This window comes from Anomaloglossus baeobatrachus, chromosome 1, assembly GCF_048569485.1.
Source record: "Anomaloglossus baeobatrachus isolate aAnoBae1 chromosome 1, aAnoBae1.hap1, whole genome shotgun sequence".
In the NCBI taxonomy this organism is placed as follows: Eukaryota; Metazoa; Chordata; class Amphibia; order Anura; family Aromobatidae; genus Anomaloglossus; species Anomaloglossus baeobatrachus.
The window spans coordinates 181,346,506-181,369,418 of NC_134353.1; positions in this window are offsets into that span (position 1 = coordinate 181,346,506).

Here is a 22,913-nt window from a genome sequence, read left to right on the forward strand (position 1 = left end):
CAGCCTCCCCCAGCATCAGCCTCTCTCCTTCCAGCCTCCCCCAGCATCAGCCTCCCCCAGCATCAGCCTCTCTCCTCCCAGCCTCCCTCCTCCCAACCTCCCCGAGCATCAGCCTCCTCCTCCCAGACTCCCCCAGCATCAGCCTCCCCCAGCATCAGCCTCTCTCCTTCCAGCCTCCCCCAGCATCAGCCTCCGCCTCCCAGCCTCCCCCAGCATCAGCCTCTCTCCTCCCAGCCTCCCCCAGCATCAACCTCTCTCCTCCCAGCCTCCCCAGCATCAGCCTCTCTCCTCCCAGCCTCCTCCAGCATCAGCGTCTCTCCTCCCAGCCTCCCCTAGCATCAGCCTCCCCCTCCCAGCCTCCCCCAGCATCAGCCTCCCCCAGCATCAGCCTCTCTCCTTCCAGCCTCCCCCAGCATCAGCCTACACCCTCCCAGCCTCCCCCAACATCAGCCTCCCCCAGCATCAGCCTCCCCCTCCCAGCCTTCCCCAAGATCAGCCTCTCTCCTCCCAGCCTCCTCCAGCACGCCGTGCTCCTCTGCCGACACTCACAGATCCGATCACATACACTCACACACACACACACACCCGATCGCATACACTCACACCCACCTGATCGCATACACTCACACCCACCCGATCACATACACTCACACCCACCCGATCGCATACACTCACACACACCCGATCGTATACACTCACACACACACCCGATCGCATACACTCACACACACCCGATCGCATACACTCACACGCACACCCGATCGCATACACTCACACGCACACCCGATCGCATACACTCACACGCACACCCGATCGCATACACTCACGCACACACACATTGACGATATTGCACATACGCGCTCATACTCACAACATCCGGAGATACCACATGCTTCTGGCCATGTGATCCTCCGGCAGGTCCTGGAAGCTCACAGCACAGTATCGCGGCCGAGAAGCAAGCGATATCTCCGGATGCTGTGAGTGTGTGGATGCGATGTGAGGTGTGTGTGAGGTGTGTGTGAGAGTGAGTGTGATCTGATGTGTGTGTGTGTATGTGTGTGTTGTTATGTGTGTGCGTGTGTGTATTTTCCGCCGCTGCAGGACCTTGATGCGCTGGTAACTATGCTACCATGGTTACCAGCGCATCACGTCCCCCACTCGCACGGGAGCCCACACCAGCATACGGCGGCAAACCCCAGCAATGCGAGGGTTTGTGTCGGCTGGGATGGCGGAGTATGCTGGTGTGGGCTCCCGGGGGTACAGTACTCACCTGGTAGTCGTGTCTCCGTGTCAGTTCGGGGGATGCGTGCGGGGGGCGGGGCCAGAGCGAGCGTGCATTGCATGAGGGGGGCGGGGCGTGGCCGAGTTGCCAATACGTGCAGGGTGCCGGGGCGAGAGGCCAATCCGTGTGGGGGGCGGAGCCTCTGCGAGCAGCCGGCCAATCAGTGTGGGGGGGGGAGCCAGGGCAAGCGACCAATCCGTGCAGGGGGGGCGGGGCCATGGCGAGGCCAGTGGCCAATCCGCTTTGTGTCACCGTAAGGACACAATTTTGGAGCAAGACAGACAGACAGACAGACAGACAGACAGATAGACAGACAGACAGACAGACAGAATAAGGCAATTATATATATAGATAATTATTTAAATAAGTAATTTTAAACAAAACGGCATGCGAACCTCCTAATTTTGATACCCAGCCATAATAAAGCTCGACAGCTGGGGCCTGGTATTCTCAGGCTAAGAACCATGCTTGTTGACCCCCCCAGCCTAAAACTAGCAATCTGCAGCTATGCAGGATTGTCGCATCCATTAGATCTGACGATCTCAGCACTTTACCAGGCTTTTCCCGATTGCCCTAGTGCGGTGGCAATCAGGCTAATAAGGGTTTAATCGCAACTCACAGCTGCCACTAAGTCCTAGTTTAGTAATGGGAGGCCTCTATGAGACCCCCATTACTATTCTGTAAGTGAAAGTAAATGAACAGAAACACCAAAAAAATCCTTTATTTGTAATAAAGGACAAAAAAACTCACCCTCTTTCACCACTTTATTAACCCCCAAAATACTTAGATCTGACGTAATCCACATGAGGTCCCATGACGACTCCAGCTCTGCTACACCTGAACTAACAGTGTGCGGCAATAAAACATATCCACACACTTTAACTTCAGGCAGAGAATGAGCCGCAGCAATGAGCAATGATATTACTCCAGTTATTTGCGGTCACAGCAAGAGTTTCCCATGGCCCTCCACCTGTGACTGCAGTTAAACTGACCTCAGGGGACCTCAGTGAACTCTCACAGACCTGCATCTCCTGGCAGAAAACTGCATTTTTTTGCCAAGTGATCCAGATTGGATGCTAAAATTTTTACACCCCATTCCTGCTCCAAATCTACACCTTCTTGCAAAAAAAGCATCACTACCACATCTGGTATGATGCAGTAGTGATGCAATTTTTTTTTTCCAGGAGGTGTAGATTAGATGCAGGAATATTGAGTAAAAATGTCAGCACCAAGTCTGCACGAAAATGGTTTTTGGTGTAGTTTTCTTCCAGGAGGTGCAAATTTTGTGCTGAAATCTGGTGCAGATAAGATTGGGTGCAGGAATATGGTGTAAATATTTTGGTACCATATCTGCATCTCTTGGCAAAAAAACTGCAGTTTTCTGCCAGAAGATGAAGGTTTGTGAACTAAGTGAGAGTACATTGAGGTCACCTGAGGTCAGGTTACTTGTGGACACAGGTGGAGGGCCGTGGGAACCTCCAGCTGTGACCGCAACCTAAGAGATGTCACTGCTCATCGCGGAGGCTCAGTCTCTGCCTAAGGGTATGTGCGCACGTTGCTTTTTACCTGCTTTTTACCTGCTTTTTTGCTGCTTTTTCTTCTGCGCTGTTTAATGCCAAAATGGATGTGTTCTTCTATTCAAGCAAAGTCTATGGGAATTTGGGTTTCTTGTTCACACTATGTTGTTCAAAATGCTGCCTTTTTGTGGCAGAACTTTGGTCAAAAACTCAGCTTTTCAAAGAAGCAACATGTCAATTGTTTTTGCCATTTGGGTTTTGCCCTGCAAAGCTGAGTTTTTGACCAAAGTTCTGCCACAAAAAGGCAGCATTTTGAACAACATAGTGTGAACAAGAAACCCAAATTGCCATAGACTTTGCTTGAATAGAAGAACACATCCATTTTGGCATTAAACAGCGCAGAAGAAAAAGCAGCAAAAAAGCAGGTAAAAAGCAGGTAAAAAGCAACGTGCGCACATACCCTAAAGCTCACAGCATTCGGTCATGTTCTATGGACCTCTTAGTGTTAATTACTTCGGACTTGGGTATTTTGGGGGTTAATAAATAGATAGAAAGAAGGAGTTTAAAAAAAAAAATACAGGATTTTTCTTTGTGTTTGTCATTATTTCTTTTTACTTATAGGATTAGTGCTGGGGGTCAACTGTGAGGTTACATTAACCCCTTATTACCCTGATTGCCATTGCATCAGGGAAATCAAGAACAGCCGAGTAAAGTGTCGGAATTGTCACATCTAATGGATGCAGCAATCTCGGGTGGCTCCGGGCTGCTATTTTTAGACTGTGAGGGGCAAAAAAGCATGGGTGACCCCAGCCTGAGAATAACAGTCCCCAGTTGACAGGCTTTATTATGGCTGGGTAAAATTGGGGGGAATGGTATGCCATTTTTTTAAATTATTTAAACAATTAAACAAAAGATGTATGCTGTTCTTCCATTTTGATACACAGCCAAGATAAAAGTATGGCTGGGGGCTGACGCCTGTGGCCGTGGCTTGATATGTGCTGGGGGGACCCTACGTCAATTTTTTAATTTATTTATTTATTACCAGTATAAGGACACAGACAGCATTTGTGATTCCAACCAATCACAGATGCTGTCTCAGAGGGTGGGGACATGAACCAACGGTAGCCAATCAGAGATGCCGATGGAAAAGTAAAGCAGTGAATATAGATGGTGGGCAATTATTGGCCCTGGAAGTAGCGATGCAGCAGTGGGAAGGCTCAGTAAGTATGTACTGCTTTAAACCTTTTTTCTTTTCTTTCTTTTACAGTCCCCTCTACATCATTTTACAGTACATCACTTTTGCCTCCCATTGAATTTAACCCCTTAATAACCAGGTGATTTTTCATTTTTCATTTTAGTTTTTTGCTTTCCTTCTTCGAGAGCCTTAACTTTTTTATTTCTCTGTCAATCTTGCCATATCAGCACTTATTTTTTTGTGAGCTCAGTTGTGCTTTTAAATGAAACCATGAGTATTACCATATAGTGAACTTGAAAACAGCAAAAAAATTCCAAGTGCGGAAAAATTGCAAAAAAAAGTGCAACTGCTTGATTGTTTTGGGCGTATTTTATTCACCGTGTTTACTATATGGTAAAACTGATGTGTCGATGTGATGTCTCAGGTTGGTACAATTCGCAGATAGGTTTACTTTTATCTAAGCAGTGAAAAAAAATTCAGACGTTTGTCTCAAATAAGTGGCGACTTTTTGTGCCATTTTCCTTGACCCGTAGCATTCTCATTTTATAAGATATGGGGCTCAGTGATAGCTTATTTTTTTGTCGAGCTGTCATTTTTAATGGTACCATTTTTGCACAGATGCATCATTTTGATCACCTGTTATTGTATTTTGCACATTTGTGAAGACGAAAAAGCTTAAGTTTGGAGTTTGGAATTGTTTTGCTGCAACGCCGTTTAGCAATCAGGTTAATTGATTTTATATTTTGATAGATTGGGCATTTCTGAACTCGGCGATACCAAATGTGTGTGAATTTTTTATTTTTTTATTGTTTAATTTTCAATGGTGTAAATGGGGGTGATTTGAACTTTTAGGTTTTTTAATTTTTTTAAACTTTTTTTACTTTTTTTATTTTACTAGTCCCTAATGGTGACTATCAGGATCAGCAGTCTGATCGCTGCTGCGCTTTTTCTGATCATAGCTTCCCCTCCCTGATCAGAAAAAAGCTACTGTTCATTTAAGAGTTTCTGCTTGGGCAGGTCTTAGAGGAACAATGGTATGGAAGCATCAGGGTCATCACATAACCTGATGCTACCATAGCAACCATCGGGACCCCATGATCATTTTACAGGGCTGCCAATGGCAGCAGGGAAGTGCGCGGTCCTGGCCATAGACATTTAAATCACTATGCAGGACTTTGGCCACACGATTTAACTGAGAAGAAGGTGCAGGTGGATCTCAAATCCACCCACGCCTGTGAGGCACACATTTCATCAGCTGACATGTGCAACAGCCAGCGGGGATTCCTCTGACATGACCAGGGACATACTGGTACATCCCTGGTCATTAAGGGATTAATGGGAACGGCTTAGATTGATGAGCGGTTTGGCTAGGATCTCCAATTTGATTAGCGATCTTAGGCGGGCTCGGCGATCCTGAACTGATCCGATCCTTGTCAGGATTGCTCATCTTTACTGGATAGGCTATGAATGGGCAGTAATTAGTAAAGGGCAGACATAGACTGTAACAGTCCGGATCCGCGCGGTTTCAACGTACCTGTGCACTGACATCGTGCCCTGAGGTTTCAGGGAGCTCCTGATAACTATTTGAATCTGACAACTTGATAATTAAAAAAAAAAAAATAAAAGTCTCATAGACAGCATCTATTACTAATCTAGGGTATAGTGGCAGCTGTGAGGTGCCATTAGCCCATTATTACCTAGATTGCCAATGCAGCAGGGCAATTGGAATGAGCTGGGTCATGTTCCAGGATTGTTGCATCTAATGGATTCAACAATCCTGGGTGGATGCAACCTGATATTTTTAGATTGGAAGTGTCGAAAACCATGGGTCTCCCCTGTCTGAGAATACCAGCCCCCAACTGTAGAGCTTTATTAAGTCAAGGTATAAAATTTGGGTGGGACTGCACCCCATTTTTTTAAAATATTTTTTTTAAAAATCCACATGTGGTCTCTCTAATTTTGACACACAGACAAGATAGGCACATGGCTAGGGGTTGCAGCTTGTAGCCATATGCTTTATCTGTGCTGGGTGTGTTAATATGCGGGTCTCTACGCCGATTTTTTTATTTATTTATTTTTACACCAATATAGGCACACACAGCTTCTGTGATTAAAAGCCATCACACACGCTGTCATGCAGGATATGGGCACTGTCTGACTGCAACCATTCAGAGACATCGGGACTGCTGGTGGGCAGGGGAAGCAGTGCATATGTATGAAGGTTAATGAACAGTCCTGCAATTAGCATTACAGCCGCGCGGGAAACTAGTAAGTATAACATGCCTGCTCTAATCCCCCTATTGCTTCTACCACCATTTTAATGCACCGGATTTGGGTACCCATAGACTTATATGGGCACTAGCGTCTGGTCAGATATTTGGGATCAATTCCAGGCCAGAATTGTTGTTTTTTTTTTTTTTTTTAAACTATACATGTCTTACACACATTTGTAGTGTACAGGTTTACAATCATAAGAAATCCATGGACCCTATGGCAGTAGAATAATCTCTTTATTCCAGATTTCTACATAATCAGTGGGCAAAAAATGGTGGGCAAAAAATGGTACCATGTGCCATAAAATGATGTATGTAGACGTATTCTTTCAAAAGTAGATTTAGTACTAAGACAAATGTATCAGAACTATCTTAAAAGAAATTCTTTTGTTGTCCACGAGAGCCAATACTTGGCCTCTGTCCATTCTTACTAAGCAGCTCTGGTTGTTTTTTGATATTTCCCTAATGACCGCTGTGCATCATGAATGGACCATGCAATCCATAGTTCATAGTAATTTGCTGACATCCAAGTTCTATGTGCATAAGGCATTCCTTTCAACTCTGTGAGACAAGAAAGAGGGACAGATACTGCAATGTGTTGCTCCTGCCATTTCAGTGTTTATACTATGGCAAAGCAGAACCTTGCTGAGTTTTTTTAATGTGCCCACACTGAAATATTCTCCTAATGAGTCCCGACATCAGCACATTAATGCAGCACTAGACCCCCATCAATACAGGGATGTTTCACCAGAACCACCATCAGTACATGAATACAGCAAGAGAGCACCATCAAAACATGAATACAGCAACAGAACCAACATCACTACATAAATACAACAGCAGAAAAATATATCAATACGTTGTAACGTTGCGCCCCGCAACATGGGGGTTCCACTCGCTTGCAGCAGTGTGAGGTAGCTTCAGCAACACACGTACACAGTCTCTCATAGAAATTCCGGCAGTTTATTTAAAAACACTCAGCATAAACTGCCCTCAGACATAAATAATAAGTCCATAATGGAAGTTTTAGCAACTTCCCCACTCTCTGGCTCCGGCCAGCGTACCACTCTACCCAAGGTTCCTTCCAGCACCCAGGGCCCTCTGCAGAACCCTGTCTGTCTCTCCTCCTGGAGAGATTCGGCCCTACATCCCTGGCCTGGCTTGGCTGCACTCACCTCAGACTCAATATCAGAGCCTTGTGTTCAGCCTCCACACAGGCTGATACACCCAGAGCTCCCGGCTCTGCTCTCACTTGTTTCCAGTCCACACACTGGATGTCTGGAGCTAGTCTCTATCTAGACTTCCCCAGACACACACTCCACCTAGGTTCAGAGACAGGATTGCTTTAACCCCTGGAGCCACACCCACAGGTGGTAAGGAGTGTGTAATCAGCATCACACACCCTTCCATGGCTCTGCATGTAATGCAATCCTGTGGAACCACAGGTCCCAGCCAACTTCACATTGCAGAGCACCCATGCTTCTGCAAAACATACCGGCCCTTTGTTATACAGCCGGTTGATATGTCACATACCCTCCCCCTCTGTTCAAACCCGTAGGGGAGAACACTTGCCAACGACCTGGGGCCGTGAGACAGGGTATCCCCGCCGCCATGCCCCACCAGTCGAGAGGGCCATCCAAGGTGCCCAAGAGCATAAGTCCCTGAGACATCGCCCGACACTGTCACCAAACCCTGTCGTGTCAACCTAGGGTTAAAGGACGTCCCCTTTCTGGACCGTTCTCTCCCTGACCCCCTCCCAGGGTTACCGTAGCAGAGAGACACATCCTCAGTCAAACCTACAGTCTTGTCCGAACCTAGGCTTACTCGTGTACCCCCAGGGTTACTGTCGGGAACTCTAAGCTCATAGCGGCCACTATCTACAGTACATTGTAGGTTACTTCTCTTTCGGCGATTCCTTTTATTGCGTGTCTTAACTACTGGACCGACACGCCATCTTCCACTTCTTTCCCCTGAACAACGGGGAGAAGACAGCTGCTGTCCCCCACACAGTTGGTGAAGCTGCTCCTCAATTTTCTGGTTTTCTAGCCTCAACCGCTCCCTGTCACGTACATAGTGTACCCGATATCCAAGAAGGCTTCGAATGTTTCCAAGACTCTCTACAGTCCCGACACAGACGAACGGAACCATACCAGCTTCCCTGGGTATCTTGCTCTCGTTAGCAGCAGGGATTCTTAATCTCACTAATCCCGACTTATTCACCATGTCTTGCATGACTCGTCCAGTTTTTCCAATGACTCTCCCCACCAGAGCCCAGGGTACTTGGACGATATCTTCCGTCAGACTCTGCACTTTCCTTTTATACTCTAGCTGTCTAGTGGCTTCCTCATTTTGCAGTTGGACCTGCCACTTCATACGAACACATCTGAAGTGCATGTCCTTTAGAATAGCCACCCGCTGCCCAGTAATTTCACTGTGTACAATATCACTAACTGTCCAGCCTCTGGGGTACAGTAGACCTCACACGCTTCCACAGCTCTCTTAAAGTCGTCATGCATGCACTCGATGGCACACGCTTCTCTTAAGTCCTCAGGTATATCCACCATGCACTTGACTACAGAAGTCTCATTCATCCCTGCCACTTCCACATGCTTGTCCAGTTTCGCTTCCGGAGTCAGCTCTTTTTGGGCCTCCCCTGCTTCAACAAGTTTGGTCAGGATCGACATTCGCTGCTCCATCTGTTCCAAGGCTACCTGGGACCTGGACTGGTACTCTGCCAAGTGACTTCGGAGCTCAGCCACTTCTTTCTCCAACTCCCTTACTCGACTCTCAGTAGCCTGGCTAAGAAGTGTTTCGTGTTTCAGATAGCCGTTGCTCATCCTCTTGAATGAGTCTTCACCTGCGGACCTCTCTGGTCTATGACACACTATTTCCGAGGCCTCTTTCACCTCTACACCTCCAGCCTTTCCATGGGGTGCAACTTTGTCATAGTCACCCCTGTCTTGGGTCTCAGCTGCTTCACCTTCAGCCGCTTCACAGATAGGTGGCTCGGCAGCTTGCTCAGAAGTGGGAGAGAATTCAGCTTTCAACTCTGTGGTCGGCTCCTTCTCCATGGCTTCATCGCACGGACCACTGTTGTCCCGATTTATTGGTTTCTCTGGCAGCACGTCACCGCTTGCCAGTGTACCCGCCTCAGCTTCAGAACCTTTGGGTTTCTTACTCTTCTTACCCATGACCTTCTCTATATCCTCCATCTTGGTTTTACCAAGCAGATCAGGCAAGCTCTCAGTCCTGGATGAGACCTCTGGTCCAGACTTCACCTCCTCAGAGGCTCTCTTCACTTCAGCGCCAGCTGTTTCTTGGGTTTTCACTGCATTACCTTCAACTTCCTGTGGGGTCTCTGCCGTGTCACCCTCAGCCTGGGTGTCACACCCTTCAACATGGCACTCAGTTCCTTTTAGAGATTTGGGGCTGAATTCTGTCATGCTCCCCGGGTCCTCGGCTCCCCTCCCCGGGTTCTCTGCTCCGCTTCCCGGGTCCTCAGCCCCGCTCCCCGGCTCACCTGCCACGCTCCCCGCTCTCCAGCCTCCGGTGCCCGTCCTTCCCAGGTTCCCTGGCCTCCGATCCCGGCGTCTGACGGCTTCCCAGGCCCTGGCCGGCTCCCCTGCGTCCTCCCCTCAGCTTCCTTCCCTGGCTTCTGGCACCCGGGCGGCGCGCATGCGCATTAGGGCGCGCGCGCGGTCACTGACCCTTTCTTAAAGGGCCAGCGTCCATTAACAGGAAATGAAGCTAAACAGGTACAGGGTATATAAGGGTTTATTGTCCAAGGGGGCGGGGCCTGATCTTCGTGTTTTCCAAGCTAGGAGTCAGGTCTCCTTGTGTCTCCTTGCCATACTCACGTATCTCTCTTCTAGAGCTGATCCTGCCTCGGCATCCGGTCCTGCTGAATCCCGAACCCCGCACGCTGTCCGTCTGCCATCTGACAGTCCGTACCATCTCGGATCCCTGCGGTGACCCGTCATCTCGCTCCAAAGGTTCCGGACCCCGCCTGACCTCATCTCTGCTTCCGAACCTGAGCTACGTCACCCGGACTACCATCTGTGACTCCGTGGTCCCAGGGACTTCTCCGTTACACTCACTTGCACGGACTGTTCTGCTGCCCATAGTGCTTCAGCTACCGGACTCCTTACCACCATCTTAGAGTTCGGACCAGTGGATCCACCTCCTGGGTCTGCCCGACCGCCTGGCCCTGACAGTAAGATCAGGCCATGGATCCCGCTGCAGCACTAGCGGCCTTGCAAGAGGAACTCCAACGCCAGCGTGAAGTCCAGACCCGCATGTTGAACTTTATGACTTCCGTGGACACCCGCCTGTACACGTTACAAGCGGCAGTTACGCCTTCAACATTCCGGGCCTCCACTAGTCAATCCACGGCTACCGCACCCGTGGCAGCCTCTTCGGATGCTTCCCGACTCCGTTTGGCTTCACCACCTCGTTATGCCGGAGATCCCAAGACCTGCAGGGGCTTCATAAACCAATGCTGCCTTCATTTCACGCAGCTGCCACATTTGTTTGCCTCCGACCAAGCCAAGGTCGCCTTCATCATGTCTCACCTAGAGGGCGAGGCACTGGCGTGGATGAATCCCTTGTGGGAGAAGGAGGACCCTATGACCAAGGACCTTCAAGAGTTCCTGCAGGCCTTTCGCAGCACCTTCGACGAGCCGGGACGCGCCTCTGCGTCTGCTTCATCCCTTCTCCGCTTACGTCAAGGAACACTGACGGTAGGCCAATATGCCATCCGTTTCCGCACTTTGGCTTCAGAACTCGGGTGGAATAATGAGGCCCTAACAGCCGCCTTCTGGGAAGGACTCTCGAGTCGCATCAAAGACGAGTTGGCGGGTCGTGACGTGCCCTCCACCCTAGATGCCCTGATTGCCCTAGCAACTCGAGTGGACATTCGTTTTCAGGAGCGCTCCAAAGAGCTATCTCGTGAGAGACGTCCGGTACGGCATTCCTCTCCTCCACGGAAGCCCTCCGTACCTCAGTCATCAACAGCTGGGATTCCCGTCCACGAGCCCATGCAGATTGACCGAGTACGGCGGTCTGAACAACGTCGAGCAGAGCGGCTCGCCAAGGGTCTCTGCTTTTACTGCGGAGAGGGCACACATCTCCTACGCTCCTGTCCGGAAAGGCCGGGAAACTCCAAAGCCTAGGGTTGGTAGGAGAGGCCACCCTAGGTGCTGGGACTCTCTCAGACCCGGTTATGTGGACCGTGCAAGTGTCAGCGGGAGAGACGCGCTTCACGGCTGAGGCATACCTCGACTCTGGAGCAGCAGGCAATTTCATCCAGCAGGCCACGGTGGACAAGTATCAGTTGCCTGTTACTCTACTCGATAAGCCCCTAGTGATTGCCTCTGTGGATGGGAGACCCCTCGCTGATACCATCTCCTGGGTCACCAGGCCGGTCGAACTGCGTATCGGTGCCCTGCACACCGAGAACATCGCTCTCTACGTCCTTCCACACATGTCCCATCAAATCCTGCTGGGACTTCCCTGGTTGCGGACACACGAACCATCAGTCAGCTGGGGCACTGGCAAAATCACCCGATGGGGCTCCGCCTGTTATGAGAGGTGTCTGAAGTCTATACAACCCATCCGACGACCTCCGGTTCCAGAGAACCTACCGGAACTGCCCTCGGCCTATTGGTCCTTCGCAGACGTTTTTGACAAGAAGGAGTCTGAGGTACTTCCGCCACACCGTCCCTACGATTGCGCCATCGACCTGCTCCCAGGAACAACACCACCTCGAGGACGGATATATCCGTTGTCTCCAGCCGAAACCAGGGCCATGTCTACCTACATCACAGAAAGCCTGGCAAAGGGATTCATCCGGAGATCCTCCTCTCCTGCGGGAGCAGGCTTCTTCTTCGTTAAGAAGAAAGAGGGTGACCTACGCCCATGCATTGACTACCGGGGTTTGAATCAGATCACCATAAAAAACAAGTACCCCCTGCCGCTCATCCCCGAATTGTTCGACCGGCTCAGAGGAGCCCGTGTGTTCACCAAACTGGATCTTCGGGGTGCCTACAACCTAGTTCGTATCCGCTCTGGGGACGAATGGAAGACCGCGTTTAATACTCGCGATGGGCACTATGAATACTGCGTAATGCCCTTCGGTCTGTGTAACGCTCCTGCCATATTCCAAGAATTGGTGAACGACATTTTCCGGGACCTCCTCTACATCTGTGTAGTAGTTTATCTGGATGACATCCTTGTCTTCTCTCCGGACCTCCAGACCCACAGAGAGAACGTACGGCTGGTTCTACAGAGACTGAGAGAGAACCGTCTCTACGCCAAATATGAGAAGTGTGTCTTTGAGCAGTCTTCTCTCCCTTTCCTGGGATACATCATCTCGGGTACAGGGCTGCAGATGGATCCAAAGAAGGTCTCCTCCATTCTCAACTGGCCTCCCCCTTCTGGACTGAAGGCAATCCAACGGTTCCTGGGATTCGCCAACTACTACCGCCAGTTTATCCCTCACTTCTCTGCCCTGACTGCTCCTCTCTCCGCCTTGACCAAGAAGGAGGCTAATCCAAAGGACTGGTCACCTGCGGCCGACGCCGCGTTTTGCTCTCTGAAGCGAGCATTTGCCTCCTCTCCTGTACTCCACCGACCGGAGTTAAACCGCCAGTTCACCTTGGAGGTGGATGCCTCCTCCTCAGGAGCCGGAGCAGTGCTCATGCAGAAGTCCTCCTCCGGGAAGATGGTGACTTGCGGTTTCTTCTCCAAGAGCTTCTCAGCGCCTGAACGTAATTACACCATCGGTGACCGAGAACTATTGGCGGTCAAACTGGCTCTGGAGGAGTGGCGCTACCTCCTGGAAGGAGCAGTGTACCCCGTGATTATCTACACGGACCACAAGAACCTGGAATACCTTCGGTCCGCTCAGCGACTGAACCCACGGCAAGCCAGGTGGTCCTTATTCTTTGCCAGGTTTGATTTCCAGCTCCATTTCCGACCCGCGGACAAGAATGTACGCGCTGATGCCCTGTCTAGGTCTCTCATGCCCATGGAGCAGGAGGAAGAGAGTACCCAACCTATCATCTCTCCTAGCAAGATTATTCCGGTGGCTCCTGTCACCCTGGCCCAGATACCGCCCGGGAAGACCTATGTCTCTGAGACCGACAGGCAAAAAGTCTTACACTGGGGTCATGCCTCAAAAACAGCCGGTCATGCAGGTCAGAAGAGGACATGGGGTGCGATTGTACGCCATTACTGGTGGCCATCCCTTCGCACGGACGTCGCTGCTTTTGTCTCTGCCTGCTCCTCTTGTGCCAGGAACAAGACGCCCAAGCACCTGCCATATGGCTGTCTTCTGCCTCTGCCTATACCCTCAGTTCCATGGCAACACATAGCGATGGACTTTATTACGGACTTGCCATTATCCTCCGGGCACACAGTCATATGGGTCGTGGTGGACCGGTTCTCCAAAATGGCTCACTTCGTCCCTATGGCCGGACTGCCCTCTGCTCAGGAACTCGCGGAAGCCTATATACATCATATCTTCCGCTTGCATGGCTTTCCATCCCACATCGTGTCCGACAGGGGAACTCAGTTCACCTCCCGCTTCTGGAGGGCGCTCTGCAAACATCTGGGAGTGACTCTGGACTTTTCTTCTGCTTACCATCCTCAGTCTAATGGCCAAGTGGAGAGGGTCAATCAAATCTTGACCTCCTTCTTACGTCACTATGTCAACGCCCATCACGACGACTGGTCCACGCTTCTTCCTTGGGCAGAATTCTCCCATAACCACCACATCAGTGAGTCGTCCTCCAAGTCTCCCTTCCATGTCGTTTACGGACTTCAGCCCTCCGTCCCGTTGCCTATATCCCCTTCTTCGGATGTCCCTGCTGCTGATACTGTAGCCCGTGACTTCGCTACCATTTGGGACTCTGTCAAGGCGTCCCTTGGGCGCGCTTCCCAGCGGATGAAGAAACACGCCGACAAGAGGCGCCTGGACCCTCCGTGTTTCTCTCCTGGTGACCTGGTCTGGCTTGCTTCCCAGTACATCCGATTGAAGATACCTTCCTACAAGCTGGGTCCTCGCTACATCGGGCCGTTTAAGGTCCTCAGCAAGATCAATGAGGTCTCCTACAAACTGAGGCTTCCGGCCACGATGCGGATTCCCAACTCCTTCCATGTCTCTCTGCTCAAGCCGGTTTTCCTTGGTCCCTTCTCCTCTGCTGCCAGTCCGGCTCCTCCTCCTATTGCCGAGGACGACATCTATGCGGTAAGGGATATCGTGGCCATGAAGACTGTTCGAGGCCGACAGTTCTTCCTGGTGGACTGGGAGGGGTATGGTCCTGAGGATAGGTCCTGGGAGCCCAGGGAGAACGTGGGCACTCCTCTGATCCGTGCCTTCATGTCCCGGTTGCGGGGAGGGGGGCGTGGGGGGGGGGGTACTGTCACGCTCCCCGGGTCCTCGGCTCCCCTCCCCGGGTTCTCTGCTCCGCTTCCCGGGTCCTCAGCCCCGCTCCCCGGCTCACCTGCCACGCTCCCCGCTCTCCAGCCTCCGGTGCCCGTCCTTCCCAGGTTCCCTGGCCTCCGATCCCGGCGTCTGACGGCTTCCCAGGCCCTGGCCGGCTCCCCTGCGTCCTCCCCTCAGCTTCCTTCCCTGGCTTCTGGCACCCGGGCGGCGCGCATGCGCATTAGGGCGCGCGCGCGGTCACTGACCCTTTCTTAAAGGGCCAGCGTCCATTAACAGGAAATGAAGCTAAACAGGTACAGGGTATATAAGGGTTTATTGTCCAAGGGGGCGGGGCCTGATCTTCGTGTTTTCCAAGCTAGGAGTCAGGTCTCCTTGTGTCTCCTTGCCATACTCACGTATCTCTCTTCTAGAGCTGATCCTGCCTCGGCATCCGGTCCTGCTGAATCCCGAACCCCGCACGCTGTCCGTCTGCCATCTGACAGTCCGTACCATCTCGGATCCCTGCGGTGACCCGTCATCTCGCTCCAAAGGTTCCGGACCCCGCCTGACCTCATCTCTGCTTCCGAACCTGAGCTACGTCACCCGGACTACCATCTGTGACTCCGTGGTCCCAGGGACTTCTCCGTTACACTCACTTGCACGGACTGTTCTGCTGCCCATAGTGCTTCAGCTACCGGACTCCTTACCACCATCTTAGAGTTCGGACCAGTGGATCCACCTCCTGGGTCTGCCCGACCGCCTGGCCCTGACAAATTCGCTGTCATCCTCCCCAGCACCAGGTAGTTCACCAGTCTGCTCACCCTGACTGTTGGGGATTATTCCTCCCCCCTCACTCTCTAGGATTCCATTTCCTATACCACTCTCACTTGACAGACAATCAGCTTCACACTTGGAAATCATAGAGACCACCACCATTACAGCCTTGGTGGGCTCCTTCCCTGCAATTGCAGCCTGCTGATTTCTGATGTCACAATGTGTCAGGTCAGTTTCTGATTCCTCTTTCTCTTGTAGGATATCACCGTCTGACTCTACTGTAGCAGTTGTTACTGGCACCATGTCTTCATTTACCAGGCATGTCACTTTCTCTGCATCCTCAGATGGCATACACTGTGCCCCCACTCGGCGCTTATTACATTTTCGGCGTCGAGAGGATGTGTTACCCTTCTTGCTCATCTGTACCTCACTGTACTCGTTTGTCCCCTTTCTAGAGTCAGTGTCTTTACTGGAATCATCATCACTCCCCCTGGTGTCCTGGACTAACACGTCCCCGCTTAACCAGGTGTCAGTCTCCTCCCCTGAAACTACTTGGGTTTTAATGGTCAGACTGTCACTTCCCTTTGGAGATGTCACGTCACTAACTTGGGTCCGTCCATCATTTTCTTTGGTCACCCCTAACTTAGGACAGTCAATTGTAGGAGGTGCTATCTTCTCCTTACCACACATAACTGCACAACAAGGACCCCTTTTAACCTCATACGGTAAACAGGCTGTCTTAGGCGGGGGCCGACTCATTCCGGTGTAATCAGTCCCGGCCTCTGTCTTCCATAAGTCTTTAAACAACTCAAAGTCCTGTCCTATGATAACGGGATAGATCAAATCCCGAACCACGCCCACGTCTGGGCGCCCCATACGGTCGGGCGTCTGAATCATCACTCTGGCCAGAGGATATTCTTTAGTGGTCCCATGCACACAGCTTCCTTCTATTGTCCTACCATCCATAAAATGAAGATTGGGCATGGGTCTCACTAAGGTCAGCCGGCTCCCTGGGTCTAACAGACCAGACACACGTAGCCCATTCAAGTCCACGGAGCACTTCTGTGGCCTCACATCGGATGGATAGCCTATACTGCAGGTAGGACATAGGTAAGGCGAATCCCATTGCCCCTTGCTATAGTCCACCTGTTCGGCTTGTGAATGCTCCACCCCCTTTTGGGCAACCACCCCTTTATGGGACTTCGCCCCTTTTTGGGCAACCACCTCTTTTTGGGACTCCCATGCAATGTCCTTAGCCCCCAGTTCACACCGTTCGCCCTTATCTCCCTGGGTACCTAGTGTCCATACTGAGCCCCGAAGGGAACGCTCAAACTGGTCCATGGCTGCAACATCGCTACACACTGACAGCCCGTACAACCAGGATCTCCAGCCTGTGGTGTATCACTGCTCACCAAACAGGGCCTCGTAATTCCGGCTGGCCTGGAACCTCCAGTCACTGGTCTCTCGCCACTGCAGTACAGAACCCTGCAGACCCACTGATTCACCGCCAGGTGCTTGAGAGCGCTGTCACTGTTCGTGGACCCGCCGATCCACCGCCAGCTGCTTGAGTGCGCAGACAAAATTTTTGTGGACCCGCCGATCCACTGCAAACCACTTGTATCCAGAGGAATACGTCCTAGACCATTACTCTCAGCAACCAGGGTGCGTTGCCCCTAGCAACCAGACCGCATGGCCGCTACCTCCACCATATGTAACGTTGCGCCCTGCAACGTGGGGGTTCCACTCGCTTGCAGCGGTGTGAGGTAGCTTCAGCAACACACGTACACAGTCTCTCATAGAAATTCCGGCAGTTTATTTAAAAACACTCAGCATAAACTGCCCTCAGACATAAATAATAAGTCCATAGTGCGAGGTACTGAAGTGAAGGGAGGCGACTGAGGGTGGGTGTGGCATGGTTTTGACACAATCTCATAGTGGTGATAACTGTAACTGTTTAATTTCATTAGGGATTTGTTGTCTGTGTTTGTCTGGGGTACTGTGAAAAAGCAAAAAAAAAAAAAAAGTGTGTCTAGTGATTTAGTCAGTGGTATTGGCCACACCTGTTTCTAGAAGCTTCTGGCAGCTTCTAGTAGTCCTTGTAGAACTATATAAACCAGCCAGAGCTAGCGAGGTGCTGAGAGTGCAAGGTACTGAAGTAAAGGGAGGCGACTGAAGATAAGTGTGGCATAGTTTTAACACAATCTCATAGTGGTGATAACTGTAACTGTTTAATTTCATTAGGGATTTGTTGTCTGTGTTTGTCTGGGGTACTGTGAAAAAGCAAAAAAAAAAAAAAAAAAAAAAAAAAAAGTGTGTCTAGTGATTTAGTCAGTAGTATTAGCCACACCTGTTTCTAGAAGCTTCTAGCAGCTTCTAGTAGTCCTTGTAGAACTATATAAACCAGCCAGAGCTAGCGAGGTGCTGAGAGTGCGAGGTACTGAAGTAAAGGGAGGCGACTGAAGATAAGTGTGGCATAGTTTTAACACAATCTCATAGTGGTGATAACTGTAACTGTTTAATTTCATTAGGGATTTGTTGTCTGTGTTTGTCTGGGGTACTGTGAAAAAGCAAAAAAAAAAAAAAAAGTGTCTAGTGATTTAGTCAGTAGTATTAGCCACACCTGTTTCTAGAAGCTTCTAGCAGCTTCTAGTAGTCCTTGTAGAACTATATAAACCAGCCAGAGCTAGCGAGGTGCTGAGAGTGCGAGGTACTGAAGTGAAGGGAGGCGACTGAGGATGGGTGTGGCATGGTTTTGACACAGTCTCATAGTGGTGATAACTGTAGCTGTTTAAGAAGAGAAGAGTCGCCATAAGCTGATCGATTGCTGGGACTTGCCGGGTCTCGCTGTTTGAGGACATCGCAAAACCGCGCGCCGGACGGCGCGCGACTTTCGCCTGTAATACGCTACATCAGCATTATGGAAGAGAAGAAAATCCACATGGTCACCTGCAACACATGCTACATGTTTACGGATCTGCCGCACAAAAAATTCAACTTCACCTGTCAAAAGTGCAAACTTGTTGCCCTCTTAGAGGAAAAGGTGCGGGGACTGGAAGAAAGAATAGCAACTTTGAAGCTAATTAAAGAACATGAGGACTTCTTGGACGAGGCAGAAGCAACAATTCAGGATATGGAAAGTGAGAAAAGCTTCAGAACACATACAGAGGCTGAAAAGTGGACACATGTGACCAAAAGAAGCCAGCGGATCAAGTGGTCGGCACCACCCACACAGCTTAGCAACCAATATGAAGCCCTCATGCTGGAGAACGAAAATGGCACAGCTCAGGATGATACCGTCTCTACAGGAGAAGACACAGTATCATCTAAAGAAGTTACTTTGTCAACAAAAGCAGAAACAAAAGACACTCAAAAGCACTCAGGAGCAACAAGCAGTGCGTCCAGAAAGAAAAGAAGAGTGGTAGTTATGGGCGACTCACTACTAAGAGGCACGGAGGCAACTATCTGCAGGCCGGACATAACCGCACGAGAAGTATGCTGCCTCCCGGGAGCAAAAATCAAGGATGTGGCCAACAGGATACCAACTATCCTCGGATCTAAGGACGAATACCCGTTCCTATTGATACATGTAGGAACAAACGACACGGCAAGAAATGATCTACCAACTATTTGTGAAGACTTTGAAATTCTGGGGAAGAAAATAAAGGAACGGAACGTACAGGTTGTTTTCTCATCAATCCTCCCAGTCGATGGCCATGGTGTCAGAAGATGGAATAGGATACTAGATTTGAACAACTGGCTACGACGGTGGTGCAGGCAGCAAGGATTTGGATTCTTAGACCATGGAGTGAATTACCTCTACGATGGACTTCTCGCAAGAGACGGGATACACCTCACAAAACCTGGGAAACACACGTTCGCCAGAAGGCTTGCCACACTCATCAGGAGGGCTTTAAACTAGAAGAAGAGGGGATGGGAGAAAAAACAGCAGACAAGAACATGCAGCAGAAACTAATCAAGGATACTAGATGCCGTAAAGAGGACCCAAGACAGGGTACTAAGAAGGAAGCTGAGAAAAGGGGAGCAAAACTTTTCCTGCATGCTGACCAATGCAAGAAGCCTGACCAATAAGATGGAGGAACTGGAGCTGGTAATGTATGAGGAGAAATACGACATAGTAGGAATAACTGAGACATGGTTAGATGACAGTTATGACTGGGCAGCTAACCTGCAAGGATATGAATTGTTTAGGAGGGATCGTAAAAAAAGGAAAGGGGGTGGAGTCTGTCTATATATAAAGTCCAGTTTAAAGCCCAGACTAAGAGAAGATATTCAAGAGGGAAATGAAGAGGTGGAGTCTCTATGGGTGGAGATACAAGGAGGGAAAACTAATAAAATCCTCATAGGGGTTTGTTATAAGCCACCAAATATAACAGAAACCACTGAAAATGTATTATTGAAACAAATAGACAAAGCAGCAAATCACAATGAGGTGATTATTATGGGGGACTTCAACTACCCCGATATAGACTGGGAAACTGAAACCTGTGGATCTCAGAAAGGAAACCGGCTTCTGTCAGTAACTAAGGATAATTATCTGTCCCAACTTGTGCCGGGCCCAACTAGAGGGGCAGCCCTTCTGGACTTAATTTTAAGCAACAGGCCAGATAGAATAACAGACGTACGAGTGGATGGGCACCTAGGAAATAGTGACCACAATATAATACAATTCCACTTGTCCTTCAGTAAGGTGCCTTGGAGGGGGGTTACAAAAACGCTGAATTTCAGGAAAGCAAAGTTTGATCAGCTTAGAGAAGACCTTCGCCAAATTGATTGGGACAATGTCCTCAAAAATGGGAGCACAGAAAATAAGTGGGAAATTTTTAAATCGGTATTAAACACCCACTGCGAGCTAGCCATACCATACAGAAATAAAAGGGCTAGGAACAGGAGAAAACCAATGTGGCTAAATAAGGATGTAAAAGGGGCAATGAATAATAAGAAAAAGGCATTTAAAAAGCTAAAACAAGAAGGCAGCGAGGAAGCATTAAAAATATATAGAGAAAAAAATAAAATGTGTAAAAAACAAATATATTTAGCAAAAGTAGAAACTGAGAGACTCATTGCTAAGGAAAGCAAAACAAATCCCAAACTATTCTTTAATTATATAAACAGAAAAAAGATTAAAATTGATGGTGTTGGCCCTTTAAAGAATAATGAGGGTAAAATCATAGAAAGCGATGTGGGAAAAGCAAATGTTTTAAATACTTTTTTCTCAACTGTGTTCACACAGGAAAAGCATATGCCAGGGGAAATGCAGAGTGATCATGTAAATGCCCCATTAAGTATGACCTGCCTAACCCAGGAAGAAGTGCAGAACCGACTTAGTAACATTAAAATTGACAAATCACCAGGCCCTGATGGCATTCACCCTCGGGTATTAAGGGAGTTAAGTAATGTGATAGACAGGCCTCTATTCCTTTTATTTAAAGACTCTATAGAAACTGGGTCTGTTCCACTGGATTGGCGGCTAGCAAATGTGGTACCAATATTCAAAAAAGGGTGCAAAAGGGAACCTGGAAACTATAGGCCGGTAAGCTTAACATCTGTTGTGGGTAAAATGTTTGAAGGGTTTTTAAGGGATACTATTATGGAATGTCTCAATGTTAATAACTGTTTAACTCCATATCAACATGGATTTATGAAGGATCACTCCTGTCAAACTAACCTGATCAGCTTCTATGAGGATGTAAGCTCTCACATGGACCGAGGAGAATCATTGGATGTCATTTATCTCGACTTCGGTAAAGCATTTGACACTGTCCCACATAAAAGACTGCTAAGTAAAATGAGAAAGCTTGGGCTCGGGGAAAATGTGTGTAGATGGGTAGGTAGCTGGCTTAGTGGTAGAAAACAAAGAGTGGTTATTAATGGTGCATACTTAGATTGGGCCAGGGTTACTAGTGGGGTGCCACAGGGGTCTGTATTGGGCCCCCTACTATTTAATATATTTATTAATGATCTGGTGGATGGTTTACAGAGTAAAATATCAGTATTTGCAGATGATACAAAACTATGTAAGGTAGTTAACACAAAGGAGGACAGTTTGCAACTACAGATGGACTTGAGTAAATTGGAGAATTGGGCTGAAAAATGGCAAATGAGGTTTAACACAGATAAGTGTAAGGTTATGCACATGGGAAGGAGAAACAGATGCTACGATTACTTACTAAATGGGAAACTGCTGGGGAAATCAGACATGGAAAAAGACTTAGGCATCTTAGTGAATAAGAATCTAAATTGGAGTGCCCAGTGTCAGGCAGCAGCCACCAAAGCAAATAGGGTGATGGGATGCATTAGAAGAGGTCTGGGGGCACGAGATGAAAACATCATTCTCCCTCTGTACAAATCACTAGTCAGACCACACTTGGAGTATTGTGTGCAATTTTGGGCGCCGGTGCTGAAGAAAGACATTACTGAACTTGAAAGGGTTCAGAGGCGGGCTACTAAAATAATAAATGGAATGGGTGCATTACAATACACGGAAAGGTTATCAAAATTAGGTCTATTTACTCTAGAAAAGAGAAGACTTAGGGGAGACCTAATAAATATGTACAAATATATCAGAGGGCCATATAGAGATCTCTCCCATGATCTGTTTGTACCAAGGACTATGACAAGAACAAGGGGGCATTCTTTTCGATTGGAGGAAGGAAAATTCCTACATCAGCATAGAAGAGGGTTCTTCACGGTAAGAGCAGTGAGGCTCTGGAACTCTCTTCCTGAGGAAGTGGTGATGGCCAACTCACTGAATGAATTTAAGAGAGGAATGGATGCATTTCTTGTTAGCAAAAGTATAGAAGGTTATAAATAGCATAATCTTACAGGTAGATAGAAGAGCAACCAAGATTATTTTAATTGAAAAATATAATATTACCAGTTATGTATATTGGATTTTATGACAGGGTGTTGATCCAGGGAACTAGTCTGATTGCCGTATGTGGAGTCAGGAAGGAATTTTTTTCCCCATTGGAGCTTATTTGACACATTGGGGTTTTTTTGCCTTCCTCTGGATCAACATGTTAGGCTATGGGTTGAACTAGATGGACGTAGAGTCTCCCTTCAACCTTAAAAACTATGAAACTATGAAACGTGGGGGTTCCACTCGCTTGCAGCAGTGTGAGGTAGCTTCAGCAACACACGTACACAGTCTCTCATAGAAATTCCGGCAGTTTATTTAAAAACACTCAGCATAAACTGCCCTCAGACATAAATAATAAGTCCATAATGGAAGTTTTAGCAACTTCCCCACTCTCTGGCTCCGGCCAGCGTACCACTCTACCAAGGTTCCTTCCAGCACCCAGGGCCCTCTGCAGACCCCTGTCTGTCTCTCCTCCTGGAGAGATTCAGCCCTACAGCCCTGGCCTGGCTTGGCTGCACTCACCTCAGACTCAATATCAGAGCCTTGTGTTCAGCCTCCACACAGGCT